The sequence below is a fragment of the Tinamus guttatus genome, unplaced genomic scaffold, assembly GCF_059628265.1.
Source record: "Tinamus guttatus ecotype Peru unplaced genomic scaffold, ASM5962826v1 Tinamus_guttatus_pri_ptg000035l, whole genome shotgun sequence".
Taxonomy (NCBI): domain Eukaryota; kingdom Metazoa; phylum Chordata; class Aves; order Tinamiformes; family Tinamidae; genus Tinamus; species Tinamus guttatus.
Window position 1 is genome coordinate 8272501 of NW_028288569.1, and position 12876 is coordinate 8285376.

Sequence of the window (12876 nt, forward strand, 5' to 3'; positions counted from 1 at the left end):
CATGAATGTGTAGCTGCAGCAGTTTCCAACCTTTGGAACCTCCTCAACTATAGGAACCTGCAAGCTTTGAGTTAGTTCCATAGGTTTTCCATGTAATATGGGACAACAATCAAACTTCTATAACTAGGACCGAAAAAGTCAAAAGCATGAGGAAGTGGACATAGGAAAAATGCTGAAGAGATGGACCTGTGCCCCCCTTTGTGGGACTCTGGAGTGACTTTGGGTCACAGGATCTCCCATGGCCTTGTCTGGGGTCTGCAGCTCCCCCTGAGCAACTGGCAGGAGGTGGGCAGTGGAAGCCCCTGTGCCAGCAGCCCGCATTTTTGGGGTGACAGCAACTGGTCAGGATGAGTGAAAAGCAGTTTGAAGTTTCTCCTTTGTTTGAAGAGGCCGGTACCCACGCCTTTCATCTCCCAGTAGTGAGATATTTTGGGATAGGGATTGATAGACACAGCCTGACTCTCCAATTTGTGATGTCCCATGTATCAAATGGAATAATTCTGTAAAAATCAACAGATAACAAGACGGCAAGGACAAACTAGGTCAGACTCTAATGTGGAAGAGCGGACATCTAGGCTCCAGATGCTCTTTCTGACAGCACTGATTGTAAAATCCTCACCACTGCCTGCTGGCTCTGCCAGCAGCCGCAATGATCCAGCTTAAACAGAGCCCTGGGAGAGCAGGGCTACAGCAGCCTCTTGCCTGAGGAGTTCAAAGACCCTCTGAAACCCTTCAGCCCCCATCCACACCAAGCAGGCTGCCTTCACCTTACAAATAAAGTAGCTGGGGCACAGAGAGGTGAAAGGATTTATAGAAGTTCTCATGCACAGCAGGAAGCAAAGGCACCTTTGGCTGTTCCCGCGCTAGCACTGCTCCTAAGCAGCTGGTGAATGCAATAGTTTTCTTGTTTTTTAACAATGTCACTTAAACTTAACTGAAATAACTGTTGTTTATACCCTGTTCCTCATCAGCAGTCCCTCTGGAGGGAAAGGAACATGCAAGAGCGCTGGGCATAAAATCAGAATTTCCTTACAGGAGTGAAGGGTATGAAGCAGCCTGCCACATTGTAGTTAGCTTTCAAGAAAGAGAGGCAAAGAGCTTCCCGAATGACCAAGTTCTTGTGTATTCTTCATATACTCCTAGAAGTGAGCACCCCTGGAAGATAATCTGGCAGCCCTTTGAAGTCCAGGATAGGCCAGCAAGTCACTAACACTGGGCACTCAGAGAGAGGGCCTCAGCACCTCTGGTTAGATGCATGTTTTTGAAAAATCTGCAGTAGACATCACAGAAAAGAAACAACTTTGCTCCCTTTATTTTTCCTTTGTCTTTTTTTGATCTGTAGATATATTCACTTTCCCTTCCCTTCCTTTCCTGAAAGGTCTATTGTAAAGCTAAAATCATCTGCTGATTATTATGAACCTTTTTCTTTTTTTTCAGGTGCTATCTCAAGAGTACACCTGCCTCACTCCACTCAATCCACCATAGGTCACCCTGGTAAATCCGTAGCAAACACTTCTGCCACAGGGAGTCTTAAGGATTTTACTGCATTCTCCCTTTGCATTTGCGTTCTGTGAATAAAATGTACATCCTTGTTCCTACCATATTCTTTGAACTTTGTCTTTACTATCAAACTCACATAATTTTCTGGCCTTTTTTTAATATCAAGATGTTTTTTCTTGCCCAGAAGAAAATTTTTCTTTCGGACAAAACAAAGATGCTTTGCATTTTTTTATAAAAGCTGGTAGGAAATGTGGGATTTTGGTGACTGGAAAACAACATTATTGGGGTGGTATTTTCACTTCAACACTTTTTCAAAAAGTAGCCCTCAATTTGTGATGTCCTTTGGAGGAATAAATGCATCTCCTTCATCTCTACTTTCAATTCAAGTAAGTTGTCCTTAGCATCAGTTTTTCCTATTGCCATCATATTGTTAGTTGCCTTTGCAGTGTATTGTTTCTGAATGAATGATATATTTTCTGGATCACACCATTATGTGGCCTGATGTATATGTCAAGCTTTTATTGTTAAAAGTATTTTTGATATGTTTGTTGCCTGTGATATTTCTTCCCGGCTGCCCACATCCTTGCTGAACGGCGTGGCAAAACACCTCCCGACGGAAATCAGGGCAGCTCTGAGTATGAACGCAGCGTGCAGGCTGCTTTCGCTTTCCGTGCCGCGTGGCTCATGTCTTCTAGGACGCGTCCTCAGCTCCTGCTGCGGCTCCTCCAAGCGATGAGGGCTGCTCCGATCTTCTGCATCTGTGCAAGTGGGGCCCCTGCAATTCATCTCTCTTCTCTCCTTCCGCAAACTTCCTTCCTCCTTCAGTTCTAAAGCTGGCAGCAAATGTATGCCCCATCTTTAATTCGTATTCAGCTCACCTAGTCTTCACTAGCTTGTAGGTAGCAGACTAAAAATAAGTGTTCCCGTGGCATCCTCCTCTCAGACAACTGTGCCAGGATGGGAGATATCACCCTTGGGAGATGCATGCCTGTTCCTCTTCTTTGCGCATGTATCTTCAGCTGGACACTGTAAGCAAGTGAAAAGACTTTCGCTCTATTGTATTTTGCTGTTGCATTGCTTGTTAAAAAATGGAGAATTAGTTTCTGGAGAATTGGTTTAAGCATTACTAGCAAGCGACATCCAGATGTGATCTTTACCGAATTGACTTCCCTTCTTTCCCCTTCTTCCATTGTTTTTCATCACTTTTACCTATTAGATTTTATGATGATTCCATGGATATTTAAGATGTTTAATTTCACTTTCTTATTGTAATCACCGTTCACTTTCTATTCATGCCCTTTTGCAGTCTATTTAGGTCTTGCTTTGTAGTTCAGCACAGTGTAAAATATCTACATATTTTAAGCTCACTATTGAATTCATCTCTGAGAATGCAAACTAAGCATATAATAACAACCTACAGAAGTCAATATTCTGCTTCATTAACTGCTTAGGTTTTTTGTTCAATTGGGCTATTGAAGTATGGTCAGATTGCTGCTGCTGATGGAATTAGTATGATTTAGGAAATTTTTGCCTCTCACCTGGAACTGGCAGCTCACATTCAATCTTTTTGATTCATATGGTAATGGAGTAGAAACAAACCCATACTCAATGACCAGACCTCAGGTGAGAGCTGGTGATCTTTAGCTCTAGTTTGATCACTTAAATCCCGTCTTTAGTAGCTATTCTATTTTTTACTGGTTATGGCAAAAATCTAGATATATCTAGTTATTGACTGTGCTTTCTCTTAATGATATTACAGTTTTTGGTCTGTAGACCATCTCTTTCCACTGCCATATTGTCCTATAAAATATGAGGCCACAGCTTTTTCTTAATTCTGCTAGAATGCTCCTTCCTTTATAGATCACATGTTCTCAAATCAGCTAGTTTTTAAAAAAATCTCTCCATCAGTCATCCAACTCGGAGTAATCAGGCATGTAAAATAAAGCTGAGAATGATCTGGACTGGAAGGGGCTTCAAACCGGACTTAGAAAGGCAAGTCTACGCAGTCAGCTGTATGCAGTTATGCACCTGTTTTGCTGGTGTTTTGGGCTGAGTCAACACAAATGTGGCATTTTCCATACAGCAGAGATTGTTGCAGTCTCTTTCATTCAGTGCTTTTTTTTCAATGAGTGGTTATACAGGCAACCAAGAGTCTACAGGAAGAAGTCTCTGACTCCTCTCTTCATCGTCTTACTTAATCATGACTTTTTAAATTCTGTGTGACGTGCATACCAGGAAATCAGCTAAGCACCATACAATTCTATTGCTACAGAAAATCTCTGATGGTCTTTAAATGTCTGTATATGCTGAAACAGGAGCAAAATATCTTTAGGAATTTGTCCTATAATTTCAGACCATCCTCCTCTTTTTTTTTTCTTCTTTCTTGTTTTGGTTTGTTGTTATTTCTTTGTCTGCTTTCTCTTCCTCTTCTGTCAAGGAAATCAGAGAATGCAGATTTTGTTTAGTGTTTCCTTGCGTGCCTTATCTGTAAGATCAAAGATGAGGGAACCAACTCTCATCATGTTAGTCTTCAGAAGAAAAAGAAGAGAACTGCGTGAAAAATAAACAAAACTCTTGGTTAACCAAGGGTAGTCGGTGTTTGCTGACCCAGGAGATGCATCTGACCCAGTATGCTGCTTCTGGGTAAACCTGAGCTTTCATTGGAAAGCTGAAGAAGCTTAAAGGAAGGATTTTTCTCAGTGGGAACAGTCTGCTCAGCTGTATCTCATGCTCTTGGTCAATCAGTGTGTTCTTGGGTTCCTTTCCTACATGAGGGTTTTTGCAGAGAAAATGTTGAAGAGTTAAGGTTTCTGGAGAAAAGAGGAGTTGCAAGCATAAGGATACAAAATAATAATATTTGTATGCCGCAGGCTCATCTGTAGTGCATGTACTATTATTTACAAGTATGCAGGGTTTATCTTGTAGTTATTGTCCTAATTTTGCAGTCATACATATTTTATTTAATGTTTAAAAGGGGGGACTAAATAAAGGGGAATTGCAAATAAAATAATAAGCTCTAGAGAGCAGAGCAACGAGACGAACCAATAAACCTGCCTTCAACTTCTGGTCCTTCAGCTGCTAATCCTTTTCTGTTTACCTAAGAATTGCTCTAGCTCTCCAGAAGGTGTTTCCATCTGCTGAAGAAAACCGTGACTGTTCTGCGTGTACTTGTCCAGTGCATGTGTGCTGACTGCTGCTGGCTCATGCCAAGCCATTAATGTCTTATTCTGCTGGCTTTTCTTTAGAGTGGAGGCACCACGTTGAGTCCTTCTCCTGTTTGGACAGTGATTTTCAAAAAGTTTGTAGGGTTTTCCTCTTTTTTTTTTTTTTTAGCATTGATTCAGATTGGTGAGTGTATTAAAATAAATATTAAGAGTCAACAATGCAAAAATTCACTTACTGAAAAGGTTACATTCTCTGGACTTTGCAAAAGGGAATCCCTAAGATTTACTTGTTATCTTTTTTTTTTTCCCTTTGCATATTTTCCTACTAAATGCATTTGTTTAAAATAATTTCTGTGCATATAAGCATGGAATAAGCAAGTCTTCATGAGATTCTACAAGTGGGAGGATGCCCATCAATTTTAATTCATATTTATCATGTAATCCCCCACTAAGGCTTCCAGTCCAGAATTTTTGCAAAGGAAATGGGGAGAATGTCCTATTCTTTTTACATAAGAGTATCTTTTTCTTCCTTCAAAAGATTATGATAGGCACAGCCTTTTGAAAAAGTACTTTAGCGCATCCTCTCTCAGATGAAGAACTGTCACACTTTCTAACCACACTACTAATGGGGTATTTTGCCTTGTTTCGTGATGGTTATAGTCTGGCAATTTTGGGCCACATCCTGTTCTACGAAGTGTTACAGTATTTCTTAAACCTGGTCACAGCACTTGATCCTCATCTGCCATTAAATATTGTGGCCCTGCAGCTGTACTGTTGAATTGATGAGAGACTGAGAAGAGGTATTTTCCTTTCAGCTGGCTTTTATATTTCCTTATCTGTCTGCTCTGTGAGCCCGTGGCTGTGGGAGAGTCACAGCACCAGTGAATGCTTAAATGACAGGAGTGAGGAAAAAAGAAATCAACTTATATGGGCCGGCAGCAAACACCTACTCTTGAAAATGTTCCACTCTGAACTTTCCAAAAGAAAATCCTTGGGTTTTATTTGTTCTCTGGGTTTTTCCCCTCATAACCACTACAAGACAAATGCATTGGTTAGAGAATCAGTCTAATTATTCACCGGAGGTCACTGCACTGAGTGATGCAATGTGGGAGGCAAGAGGGGATGGGAAAGTTTCTTCCCCCTCAAGGTACCATTCATTTTATACTTTGCAGTTTCAAAGAGCAGGCTGTGGCTGTTAAATGCTCTTTTACTTTTCCTTTGCAAACTAATTTTATCTCTCGCTACGGGCTGCAGAAAACCCCACCACATCTGCGAAGGCAAAAAAAAATGTGAGCCCTGTCCCATGGCTGTTGCATTTGTTAATTCAGCTGGCTTCATCATGGGCCTGAACCGCTCTATCCCTTCCATGTTGCTTGGCATGATCCTGTGTGCCGCGCTCCTAGCAGAACTTGCCACCCTGGCTGAATACCTGCACCCTCGGGGTGCACAAAAGCGCCCCGAAGCAGCCAGCTCTCCCAGGGGCCACATAAGGCTGCCTGCAGTGACGGGTCTAGCCTGGGACTAGCAGTTTGCTGTCTGTTCATCCTATTCAGTGACATAGGCCACTGGTTTCCTCCATCCATATGCTCGCTTCCGCTCTTCAGCTCTGTTGTTCTTGGAGATAAGCTATTTTCCCCATTTTACATGCAGAATGAAAAGGAGGCTACTGGGACCATAATAACAAAGACATGCATGGGATTAGGTGACTTGTCATCTCTGCTTGATATTTGTCCTTCAAATCTAAGCAGGTATGAACATAGCTCCAAATTAAAAAGGAACTAGAGTCAGTTCTTTCTAGCAAGGCATAAAGTCAGGGCCTGTCTTGCTTCTTTCCTTGCCTTTTTCCAGGTTTTCTTTCTGTCTCTCCACTTGTGACCTACTTTTGCTTCCTCTCACTATGAGCAACCTGCAGGGTCAGAGTAAGCAATAAAACTGCTCTTGCATAGCACTTCTCTCCTGAGGCTCTCAAGAGGGTTTAAGAATATTGGAAAGTGTAAGTAGCTCCCCTGTGTGTTATGGCAGAGACAGTAAAGCCCACAAAAAGTGTGCAGATGTGGCTTCCTTTCGGAGTTCCCTCACAGGGATAATAGCTTGTCTGCTCACTGTAATTATTGCTTTTACTCAGTGTGCTGATATAAGCTCCACCTTATGGAAAGAAAAGGTCAAAAGATGTGTCATAAACCCAGGGCCTTAGAGCTGGGAGAATTAGTGTGCCCAAGGAATCAGAGGAAACCTGAGACTGCAAAGAGAAGAAACCATCGGGAAAGTGTTGAGCAGCTCTCACTGGGCAGAAGTGCTGGAGGGAGGAGAGGAGAGCTCGGTTGCCTTGGGCAAAAGCAGCCTGGCGGGATGGATATCAAGGGCAACCTGAGCTCGCATATCTTGTTGCGAGGAAAGAAGCTAAGAGCAGCGGCCGGCTGTGCACACCCGCTGCCCTTGCCATCAGGGAGGCTGCTCTGGGGCCTCGCTGGCTGGCAGCTCACCGCCAGGCTAGCAGGAGGTGCCTTTCCCAGCCCGTGCCGCGCGGGAAGGAGCCCGCACCGGCCAGCCGCCCCGCTGCGCTTCCCCCTGGCACAGGATGCAGCGATGCCGTTTCACTCGCTTTGGGCAGGAGAGCACAGCCTTGCTTAGGCACCTCCACGGCAGGGGAAAGGGGGAGCAGGCTCAGACGGGAGAGGAGCAGATCTCATGCTGTGATGATCCTGATGCCCGTTGTGCCTTGGAGGCTCCCTGTGCCCTGGCTACTCTGCATGGGCCCTTCTGTCTGGAAGTTGCTGAAGCAGGACAGAAGTGGTTGAAGTCAATAATGTGTGCCAGCTCCTCAGAAAGAAAGAGAATTGACTGTCAGTGCTGGTTTTGGAAAAAAAAAAAAAAAAACAAAAACAATTCCCTACGACAAAGACTGGGTACGAAAACCTCTCCTCTCAGAGAGGACTGCTGGGGGACACCTGAGCGTTGTTCCTAGGCTGCATGTTAAGTCAGTCTTCCAGGCACAGGTCTGAGGTACAGAGACTCCTCTTCTCCTCAGCCTCTTCCTACAGTAGGACCCAACGACAAGACTTCCCCTAAGGTTGGACTGGTAGCTGCTTGATAGCTGGCCAGCTTCCACCGCAGTGTGGTATGTTCCTGCTGGAAACAGCCCCGGGCTGCATCCCAGCGCCTACCCCAGCTCTGCCTGCCAGTGCTGCCTTCTTGCAGCCAAATTCACTGCCTGCTGCCCATGCGTGAGCTCCCCAACACAGGCAAGGGCTGAGTTGCAGTAGAGCCAAGGAGGGATTGGTGTCTACATCAAAAACACTTCTGCCTGCATCCCCGGACTGCTTCCAAGGGATGTGCCAAGTAGGATGAAGAAAACTTGGTGATGGTCACTTGAGACATTTCCCAAGCACGTGCCCATGGTGGCCTTCTTTCTTTGTTTCCTTTGCCATTTTCTAGTTCATATCTTGAGCCTCAGCTTGTGATCAGAGCCTGCATCTTGCTGCCCCCAAAGGGGATAGCACAGCAGTTTCTTTCCTTGAGAAGTTCTGTTTTTCCTTCTTGCCTGGATGTGGCTCTAATTAAGAGATTCTGGACTGAAACATCAGAGTTACTCTTTACGCAAAGGAAAAGGCTTGTTCTGTCAGAAGGCACTAGGAAAGTACACTGAAAATCTGGGGTTTCATCATGTTTTTCTACTGATTTCTTCTTGCAACCTTTTTGCGTGCTGCTTACATTGACTATCCCCACCCAGTGAGGTTATATTTCTTCTTCTTCATTTAAAATGTATGGTCTTAAGCGATCTAGGTGTTTGATACCTACATTTCCTGATTCTGGACTCTTGGAAGCAGCAAGCTAAGTCCCTGGGTGACTGCCGAGCCTCTCGCGCTCGGGAGCAGCGCTCCGGTGGCACCTGAAACAGAGCGTGCAGCGAGCACGGCCTCGGGGCCGCTCCTGCCCCAGGATACCGGCCTTGCCAGGGAATTTTGTGATCCTATTCTGAGAATGCGGAGTGCTGTCAGCTTATATAAAGCCTTATGCAAGAAATTATTCTAGGGAGTATTGAAAGCTGATTTTTTTTTTTCCTCCCACCTGTGGCTATCCGTTACATTTTGCCTACATGTTCTTTCCATGCTTTTTTTTTTAAAAAATATATATTCTTTAGTGAACGTAATACCTAAGCTACTGAGCATATGAGTAGCACCCCGCTGCATCCACTGCGTCCCAGGGCTGGTTATTGCCGGTGCAGACACGTCCTTGGCCTCCTGCTCGGCAGCTTGGTGGTGGGGAAGCAGCACCTCAGGGATAGGAAGCGGCACCTCGCTGCAGAGCAGCGATTGCTAGGTGGGAAGGGGACGGCTCTGTGATGGCACGCAGCCCATCTCCTGGCTGTTTATAGGCCCACCCTGTGTATGAATAACGTCTCAACAGGAATCATCCCCGTGCGAGTTATCCATTGACCTAGTACTGTGACAGTGGGGCCTCTTATGGGGAGCCCCAACAGGCTGCACTTTCAATGGACCAAGTGGGGGAAGCTGCTGCAGCAGCCCCGGGGCACACAGGGTGCCTCAGTGCCAGGGAGCAGGACCCCAGCTCGGGGAGCGAGGGCAAACCCTAAATGCATCGGTGACAGCTTGTGCGTGTGGTGAGACTGCCTAGTCCAAACAGGTTTCACCAAACTACGAGCCTCTCCTCTTAACCAACACTCTTAGAAGGACCTTGCTTTTGGGGTGAGTAGGGACAGGGCAGTCTGTTGTGCTTCATTCTGCACAAAATGCTGATGCTTCTGGGCCAGCTCTGCACAAATATTACACCAGAGGCAGCCACCTCTGGGCTCACCAAGCCCTGCTGAGCATTAAGTGCCTTGCATTTTAATTTTTCAATTTACCACTAAAAAAGAAAGGGTACAAGGGCAGGAAACCCATTACAATATTATAAAAGCACTAGCCCACATATATTCCGAAAGAGAACTTCCAACTTTCAACTTTCAGTCAAGTTTCTACACTGCTGTTGCAATGCTCAATTCTTAGAGATGTAGCTATTTGCTAGATGTCTGTGTAATAAATTTCTAAGCACAGGTGGTTAATGGGTAGAAAATACAACTGGAAAAAGGGATGAATTCACATGTGCAAGCATTCCCAGTGGAAATCTAAATCCAGGAATTGACCTTATCTGGTGTAGAAACAAAGCCTGACATATGACCTGCATAATGCAACTAGTTGAGGCTAAGAAAGTTCACCTCAAATTTGAATAGTGAATCCTCAAAGGGAACTGAAAATGATCTATAGTAAGGCATTGCTGATCCACAGTTATTTGATAAATATTAATGAAAATAAGCATGTTTAATAAAGTACTTTAGAAGCTTTTTCTCAAATGATTTTCAAATTAGGATGAAGGAAACATTATCAGATTAAGTTAGTTTACAAATCACTGTATTGAATCTATAAGGGACTGGTTTTAGGTCACTTGGCTTTTAAATCAGCAAGCAGAAATTTGTTTTTTAATGAGTTTATATATTTTTATTTTTTTATTTTCCCAAACCCAGATTTGTACTTATTGTTCACATGTTTTTTGATTAAACCATGTTTTTTGACTAGAGTGGCTAAATAAACAATACGTTTTTTTTTCTAGATACAGTTGTAGCTATGCATATTTAATTAAGCAACTATCTAAAAATATTTTTACATATATATAGATATAATAATATAATTGCAGAAAGATCTAACTAGAAAGCTCTATTTCTGTAATTTATTTTTTAAGTACCTTACTTACTCATAATTAATCAAAGTTTCAAGAAAGATAAAGCTACCTCACTCGCCTACAAGGAATTTTGACATCAAAGTAGAAAACAAGTAGTCAGCTAATTGCTGTGGATAGTTTGGAGTAAGAACTCGAGTGTTTAATAGCAATACAAATCTATTTTTACCTCATCTTGAGAACAGTAAAAGAGATTTATTTATTGCTTGCTTGTATTTTAAATTACTGGAATGTGTTTATACTCTACAGAAGACAGGCGTGTGCCTGATGTTGGACCCAGTGTTGTTGTGAGTGGGGAATTCACATGGCACAGATTGCCCCCATCCTCAGGTGGTGTCTGCGCCACATGGGGCTGTACCCATGGGATCCTTATTCCTGGACTGGACCTACCTCTGCTTACCTTGACGCAAGCAAAAGTCCTTTGGAGTCCAAACAGGCTCCTTGTGTCCGTAGAGGATGGTAGATACGTAAGCATTTTATAAACTGGAGCTCTTCCTCATAATTCTGTTTTTTTTTTTTTTTTTTTTGTATTAATTTCTTTGGCTGGTGTGAAATAGGTAGTCTCAGGTTTGGCATTGGGAGGTTGAACTTGTAGGGCAATGAGACAGAAGTCTTGGGATTTTGTGTTGTCTATCTCATTTTATTCTTCCCCTGATTTTGTCTCTCTCTGCTGTTTCGATAACAAAACCTTCCTTCTTTAGCTGCTTTTACGAAACTGTAATGTTAGAATGACAGACTTTCATGAATGTAGAGGCCAGTTCCCCCCCATTTAGAGAACGTCAGCCCTTCTCAGTGTGGAAGCCCATGCCTTTTCAATGGGAAAGAAAAGAATTAGGAGTTTTAACTTTCCAAAATGGTGAAAATAAAAAAGTGGGTTTGAAAAAATATTGTACATATATGTAAGAGAAATGAAAAAATCCTTTTTTTGCTTGATGTTATTAACATTGCCGGGGGGAAAATGTGATCATTACCTTGTAAAAAGACAAGGAGATACTTGGAAAGACAGTACTGGAAGTAGCAGTGTTGACTTAGCCTGTCATTGGCTGAGTGAAGAGCAGAAAGAAAGTAAACAGATTCACAAATGACCCAATTTTACTGCCTTATTTCTAGAAATTTACCCTGAATCAGAGCTTGCTTTTTACTGGTTGTCTGCATTTTATATCCTCCAAGAAAAATCAAGCACATCTAATGCCTAATGACAGTGATACAATCCAGACATAATTTGTCATGCTCTATGCCTTAATACAAAGTGATCGGATTTATACTTTCTGCATAGGTTGAAAAAACTTATATGCATCTCATTTTTTTTTTTATTGCTATCTTCTTTCCCTTTCCACATTATGGTCAAGTGTCCTGAATCTTTCCTGTTCTCTTCAGATCATCTGCCATTGCTGAAGGTTGTAATGATAAGACAAACTGGACAAAAATATAGGAAGCTTATATAAGATAAAAACAAAAGGTGAATGTAGGTGTAGAATATGTAGAATATTCCTTGGATATATTTGAAGAACCTTTCACAGCGTTTGTTTTCATTTTTTGAATTGCGAACCACTAATTTTATAGGATTATGACTGTACATAGCACCCTCTACTCATTAACATGCTATATGGATTAACAGTACTTCATCATAGTCTTGGCCTCAGCAAGATCATTGGGGTCAGGCTGCTGTCAGATAATGTAAATTATTTTCAGAGTAAAAGACTGAATGCTGACAGAATATTCAAGATAGAAATGTGGTCCTGTATTGACTTCCTTTCTTTTCATCTTCCTCATAATGTTGGTGCAAAGAATTTCTATTTGAAGATTGTTTTTACTATTTTGTCTAGCAATTAGCTAGTTCATGGACAAGAAGGCCCATTATAAGGTCTTCTAAAGATCTGATTTCTTCTTTGGAAGGTCTTCTACATGTCTTGATCTTGACTTCTACCGAAGGTGGAGTCAACCTTTCCCTTGTGATTCCAAAGGAGATGACATTAGCTGTATAAGCATAAAAAGGGCATTGACTACCTGATTACATCTTTTCTCGTATTCAACTTATGTCAGTGTAGGCGATCCTTTAATTGGAATACATACATTTTCCATATCTGTCTGTGGTTTCATCAGTTATTCGGAGTTATATTGGCCATATGTGAATGTAATGATCAGTTCAAATGATAGCTTTAAGAAAGCTATTCTTGGCCATAGGAACAAGTTCTCTTTGTTATTACAGTACGATCTAGGAACTCCAGTCTTGCAGCAAGCCCCGTTGTGGCAGATAGACGAACAGGCAACAGAACAAGTTTCAGTGAAAGGTGTGCCTACAACCTAAGTAAATAAGCTGAAAAGTCCATATCAAATAGGCCCCCAAAACTGTGCTCAAAAGAAGAACCCTCAAATTGACGATGGAATGCATATTTCGTCAGATGATGTCATGATATGCTGTAGGTCTGTCAAACCATATAAGCATTTATTTATTTAGCCTAAAGACATTATATTATAG